At 37.4% G+C, this 7,109-nt stretch overlaps 1 pseudogene; it reads left to right on the top strand.

The window, feature by feature from the left end:
* Positions 1–5,928: 5,928 nt before the first annotated feature.
* On the top strand, positions 5,929–6,698 carry LOC116584134 (annotated as a pseudogene).
* The last annotated feature ends 411 nt before the right edge of the window (positions 6,699–7,109 follow it).

The raw sequence follows: 7,109 nt of genomic DNA, 5'->3' as shown, positions 1-7,109 counted from the left end.
GTAGCTTTGCTTTTTTCATCATACTTAGAAGATTTTTTCATCATTATTTTTTCAAATAATCTTTCCCCTTTCTGCTGTCTCTGTCCTTCTTAGCTTCCTAATATATGTATGTTGATACACATGATATTGTCAGCTACGTCTTTTAAGTTCTGTTCATTTTTCCTCATTCATTTTTTTCTGTTCCTCATATTGAATAATTTTAACCAGCTATCTTCAAGTTTGTTGATTCTTTCTTCCTCCTTGGTCAGATATGCTGCTGAGTCCCATTAGTATCCATTTCAGTTATTGTATTCTTAACTCCAGAATTTTTGTGTGGTTTATTTAAAATAATTTCTATCTTTTTACTTTTTATCATTTGATGACATATCATTCTTACTTTGTTTTTTAGGCATAGTTTTCTTTATTTTTTGAACAAAATTTGAATAACTTCTTCAAAGTCTTTGTCTAGTAAGTCCAGTGTCTGATTTTCCTCAGGGCAGGTTTTTTGTTGAATGCTTCCTTTTATTGTGGATAGGCCCAGTTTTCTTGTTTCTTTTCACATCTAATAATTTTTTTTTTTGAAAACTGGACAATGTTTTAAGAGATTTTCTTTTAAAGTAATCTTTATAATGAATGTGGGGCTTGAACTCACATCCTAGAGATCAAGAATTGTATGCCGTACTGATGGAGCCAGCCAGGCACCCTGAAAACTGGACATCTTAAATAATATAATGTGGCAGCACTAAAATCAGAGTCTCCTCCCTCCCCATGATTGTTGTTTGATTTCCCTAGTGTTTTTTCTGAACTAATTCTGTGAAGTCTGTTTTTTTTTTTTTTTTCATGTATGTTCACTAAAGTCTATGTTTGGTTATCTTAGTAGTCAGCTAATGTTTGGACAGAAATTTTCTTAAACCCATAGATTCAATGTTTTTCTGCCTTTCTAAAGTGTGCTCTTTGTGTGTTGGGGCAAAACTTCAACACGTAGTTACACAGTTAGTAACTTTACCTTCTTAATTCTGTAGAATTTCAGAGTCAGCTTGGAGTGAGAACCTAGGGCCTTCTCAGATCTTTCCTGAGCATGTGTATAGCCCTGGACATCAACATAGTCCTATGCATCATGTGGGCTTCCAGATTCCTAGAAATATGTTGGGAGATTTTCAATGCCCAGCGTCCTGTGGGCATATTATTCCCTAGTCTTTCATTTTATTTATTCAAACCGTTATCCTCTCTCTCATATAGCCACCATGAAGTTAATTAATTGTCCTTAATTGTTTTTGACAAGTGCTCCTGGGGAAATAGTTCTTGCACTGAGTGAGCTCAAAGTCAGGCAAAAAAACACAAACTAGAGTCTGGGTTTTTCCATGGAACTATGGGTCAAATAAGTGGGTCAAATAATAGGTCAAATAAGACAGGGCAAACAATGATAGCATTCTCATTTTCCCTCTCTGGTGGCTCTCAGGCTATTGGTTTATAGTGTAAATGTAGGTTGTTGGTTTCACTATGATTGCAGGCTTTGGTTTTTAAAGCTGTCTCAGAGTTATAGAGTGGAGGATTAGAACAGGACATGAGAAAATGCTGCAAAGCATGGTCTTTTTTTTTTTTTTTTAATCTAAAATTCAGTGCTTTTTCTTGAATAAATATTTCCTAGATTGCTGTAAACCCATGTTAATTTCCAGAGTTCTAAAAAAGTTAATTCTATTTTTGCTCTTTTTTATCATTGCTTTTACGGGGAAGAGAATTTTATAGGGCCCCAACTCTGCTATTTTTGCTGACATCATCCTTCCAAAGATCCTATCATGTAGACTATATAACATGCTCCAGTTGGTGTTCATTTGAAGACCTATGTATAATATATTACATTCCCTAAGATAAGATTTTTTCAGCTGATTTCTTTAAGTTAAGCAGTCAGAAAAATGCAGTTATTGGAAATGTGTGCTATGTCCATAATGACCAATAAGATGTAGGATACTATTGAGAAAAAAATTGAACATTTAAAAAAATATTTTATTTATTTACTTGACACAGAGAAAGATCGTAAGTAGTCAGAGAGGCAGGCAGAGAGACAAGGAAACAGGCTCCCCACTGAGCAGAGAGCCTGATGTGGGTCTAGATTCCAGAACCCTGAGACCATGACCTGAGCCGAAGTCAGAGGCCTAACCCTCTGAACCACCAAGGCACCCCCCAAATTGAACATTTTTATTCAGTTTTCAAAGATGAAGTGAGTGAATGAATGTATGGACTAGGTCATGAGTTCTGGTTTTAGTATATTAAGAAAGAAATCATAGTGGTAGTAGAGATATGCATATAATATAAAATTAGAACCTTTTAGTTTTAAAAGAGAAAACCCGTGGAAAAGAAAATTTGTTTTCTCAACCTGATAGAGGCTAAAAACATAAACAGAAATAAAAATTATATTAAAATTTTGCTTCCTGTTTTTCTCATTGTTTTAAGAAAAATGAACAGAACAGTAGCAATGAATTAAAATTTAGTAAATGCTTCATACTTAAAAATAAAATACGGCAAAATTAAGATATAGTAGGATTTGACCCAGTTTGATACATTGTTTTATTCAGAGGAAGTGTATTCAGAGGAACCATGACTTGACCAAAAGTATAATGAAATGCCTTTTTTAAATCCTATTTATCCATTAGCAGGCCAGGATTTTATGGGCTATAAATTGAATAAAAATTAGAAATTACATAATTGTTAATTGAAAGGAGATATCAGATCTTGGGTCCAGTACTTCAGCAATGAGCCAGAGCCCTGCCATGATTTGACTTTCACCACGAATCATGAGAAATTGTGACATTCTGAGTCAGACCCTGAGGTCTAAATCTGAATTGATTTTAGTCAGTGAAAATGTATTTTGGCCTTTTTGTTTAATTTTGACCAGTTGATATTCTGTATTTTGTATTATTATTCTGTATGCATGCATGCATTATGAGAGGAAAAAAATTAGAGAGATTTTTGAGTTTTTATTTTTTGTTACATTGAAAGTCCTCAACTTAAGGGTCAGCAAAAAGGAAGAAAACGTAGTAGAACACATGCACTTAATTAAATTATATTATGCTAGGGTGGATATGGCTGAAATTATCCATTAAAAAATAAAACAAAGCAGACTACTCTGTGCATGCTGCCTCCAATTTGGAGGGCTAGGGCACTATTTCTGTAAAGTTATTCTAGTAGGATGGACAAGGCTGGTGGCAATGAGCACATCAAGGGAATGGATGACAGATGTTTAAGAAGGTGAAGAACCAACATTTATAATCTCTTTTTTTCTCCACCTTTTTTTCTAATTCACTTCACTTAGATTGTAAAATTCTATGGCTTTTAAATATTCCGTTCCATTCCATTCCATTCCATTCCAATAAAATGAACTTTATTTCATGTAAGTCTTCCTCAGGATAAATGCTGTGCTGTCTTTCTATGTACATGAAAATACTTGTAAAATATCTTAGGGGAAAAAAAATCTTAAATGTAGAGATTTTCAGACCTAAACTCGCACAAAATTGTTTTCATTGGATGTTTTAAAAAATGGAATTAGTTGGCAAACTTTAAATGTAGGGAGTTTCTTCACTTAAAAATATAGATTTTTGGCTTTCCTTGAAAATGTGTGATCTCTGGCCAGATGGACCCTCTCAGCATAAAACAGCCAGTGGGAGTTGCCTAACTGCTTGGAGGCCATGTGCTGGCTCACTCTTCCAGTCCTCACCTGGCCAGTTTCACTCATTTTCTGGACACCTTTCTGCTCCTTCTGGAGGCACTTAAGTTAGCAACTTCTGCCCAAAAGTTAAAAAAACAAAACCAACCAACGAACCAAACAAATAAATCATTTTCCTTTAAGTTACAGGTAGTTTTTCAGAATACTGCTTGCCAGTTTGGGTCAAGAGTGATCAAACAGAGCTTTATATTGCTAATGTTTGTTCTGTGTGAGGTTGTAAAATGCCAGCTTGATGTTTCTGGCCCAGTCAAAGTTAGGAAGCCAAGCATGTGGCCTGAAAGATGGGGAGGAGAAGGAAAGAAGTTGTAATCAGAGTATATACAGGCATGTATATATTTGCAATATAGGGGAGAATATTTGCAGTATATTTGCAGGCATGGGGAATTCAGAACTGGCCTTGAATGGCTCTGGAGAGTGATATTTTAAAAACATCTTAAAGGTTGAGATTATGAGAGGAGGAAATTTTTCAGAAATTATTAGAAGTTTGGGGTCTATAAAAAAGAGAAATGGATAAAGGAACATTTATGTAACTGTGGGTGTGTGTTTCCGGGTTGGGAATTTTTATAATTAGGGATAAAGCTCTTTTACTTTTATTTGAAGGTAGACTGGGGGCCCAGAAAGAAAGGAAGGTACCAGGAAAAAAATAATTCTAATTTATATTCCTGAGGTAGAAAGAATCCTTCTTTCCTCCCTCCCTCCCTTCCTTACTTGCCTCCCTTGTTCCCTCTCCTTTTCCTTCTTTCAAACAACTTATTGAGCACATGAGTTCCTGGTGATGTACTTGTATAGAATTTCATCCAGTATATGTTTACTACTATGATAGATGTTCAGAGTGTAGTAGGAGGGTCTGTGCTTAACTGGGGAAGGTACTGTGATGTGAAAAAAGAAGTGGGTTTGGAGTCAGAAAAATCTGGGTGACGTTTAGATTCTACATCTTCCCAGTTATGGAACCTTTAATAAGTTACCTTTAAATCTTAAAGATAACTCTTAAAATCTTAAAAATAAATCTTTTTAAAAAAATCTGTTCAGTTTTGAACGTCAGTATTTATTGAGCACTTACTATATATTAAGTACATCATGTGTATTATTTTAGTTGATCTTCACAAGAGCATCGTGGAAAGGAAATATTATCCTCTTTTTACTGATGAACAAATGGAGGCAGTTCTGTCCCTTTTCCAAGGTCATACAGCTGTTTTATTATTATTACAATATGGTAAGACCAATAAATCAGAACATGCTTGCTGTTGAAAAGTGTTTGTCACATTCACAGATTCCAAGAGAAGGGGCATACCACACCAGGGCTGGGTGGGGATGGGGTGGTTGGGGCACGTGGGGAAGCCCCGGAGTCAGTCATGAGACAGAGGGAGAGGAGGAAACCATAGGCAAGAGCCTTTACTGTGATTTCCATGGACAGAACAGGAGAGGGAAGGAAGCAGGTTTATGATTGGCTAGTTTGAGTAGTTCCAGTGGGCTTTGGGGTTTGTGTGCTATTCGACTTGTCTTGGATGTGCTTAATGGTGAATACTCTGGACAGTTGGCTTGCATTTGGAAAGCATGCAGTTGTTTACTGTCTCTAGGAATTGGCTCACCTTGGGACGGACAGTCTCTGCGTGGTCAGCAGGGCCCTAGATGTCAGAGCCTCAGAATGCAGGAAATGAAGATACAGTTAATACAACAGCTTGTGAATATGTGATGAAGCTGGGAGTTGGATACTGGTTTCTTGACTCAAGCCTGAGTCCTTAGTATTCTGTGCTAAGATGCATGGAAGGGCCTGGGTGAGCATCAGAGTACATGACCAGAGGACCTAGGATTAGAAGTCAGTTGTTACTATATTAAGAACTACAATTTGGTTGAGCTGTTTTACTGAATGAAAGTGAGGCTCTGCCTCCTTGTATGTCTTTGCCTCTGGGACTTCATATACCTAAAGCACGGTTAGCTGTCCCTGACCCCTGACAGAGCATGTGAAATGCTGCTGTGAGATTAGCAGAGGAGATAGTGGAGATTTTTTTGAGGGGAGATACTGTGGTCATTCTGACCTGGCTTTATAGAGACAGTGTCTCCTCTTACCAGGAATTTCCAGAATCACTAGTAGCAGTAAAGACTAAAACTCTGAGGGCTGCTCTGGACCCACTTTAATAAGATTCGTTGAGGGGGACTGCAGCTCGTGCTGGTGGGCTCTGAGTCTGGGGGAGTATGTGTGGTGTGGTGTTTCTCATTCTCCCCTGCATGGCTGCAGCTTGGGCCTTGCCTGACCCAGCCTGACCATGGCCCCAGTTTTGGAAGAGCTACAGAAGGATCTAGAAGGGGTAAAGTTGCTGCTGGAAAAGGCTACTGGAAAAAGAGTATGTGATGCCTTCACAACTGAAAAACCCAAGATTGGGACAGAAATCAAGAACAAGATGCAGTGGAAATCAGAGAGAAGAGCAGAACTCTTTGACAATGCAAAGGCAGCCACTGTTGTTCCTCTCGTTATAATGGAATGTACAGCGAAAATCAGTAATTACGAATGGGATCAGTGAGACAGGTTTGTGAAAATCCACGTTACCTTAGCTGGAGTTCATCAAGTCCCCCCTGAGAACATGCAGGTGCATTTCACAGAGAGGTCATTTGATCTTTTGGTAAAGAATCTACATGGGAAGAGTTACTCCATGACGGGCACAATCTCTTAAAACCCATCTCTGTGGAAGGTGGTTCAAAAACAGTCAAGACAGATACACTTCTTATTTTACATAGGAAGAAGGCAGGAAACACGTGGTGGGACTACCCAACTTAGGTTGAAAAAGAAGGCAAAGAGAAGCAAGAGCCCTCCCACGACACTGAAACGGATGCTAGTGATGGACTGATGAGTGTTCTGAAGAAAATTTATGAAAATGGAGATGATGATATGAAGCAAACCATTAATACAGCCTGGGTGGAATCAGGAAAGAAGCAAACTGAAGGAGACACAGAATCTGGAGACTTTAAAGTCGTTTTGGAAACTGTGATGGGAAAATATTGATGTTTCCAATAAGGAAATGTTGGTGAGCTGCACAGAGAAATTTGACAGGTAACTACTTACAGAGTCTTCTTCTAAGTGAAGACAATAAGTTCTCCCATTTGCTCCTGGAGGATTTATTTAAATAAAATATGCTTATGAAACACTTCTGCCAAAGATAGTTTCCTTAGTAATCTGGGCATTTTGTTCAAGAAAGGATAACACTGTATTCTTGTGTGAAATGTAAAAAAGCAAATCTTGCCTAATGATAATGCTACATGGTATGCGTTATTGTTCAGTTAAGAGGTAGAGAAAAAAATTATTTTGCCTATAAGTTCTTGGCATCAGCTCCCGCCAATGTAAGAATAAGTAAAAATAAAACCTGAATTTTTACATAAAGTGCAAATCTAAAAAAAAAAAAAAAAATCCGTTGAA

This window comes from Mustela erminea, chromosome 2 (genome assembly GCF_009829155.1).
Source record: "Mustela erminea isolate mMusErm1 chromosome 2, mMusErm1.Pri, whole genome shotgun sequence".
NCBI classification, from domain to species: Eukaryota; Metazoa; Chordata; class Mammalia; order Carnivora; family Mustelidae; genus Mustela; species Mustela erminea.
Note: the sequence above shows the minus strand (reverse complement) of the source record. Positions and strands in the feature narration are given on the sequence as shown.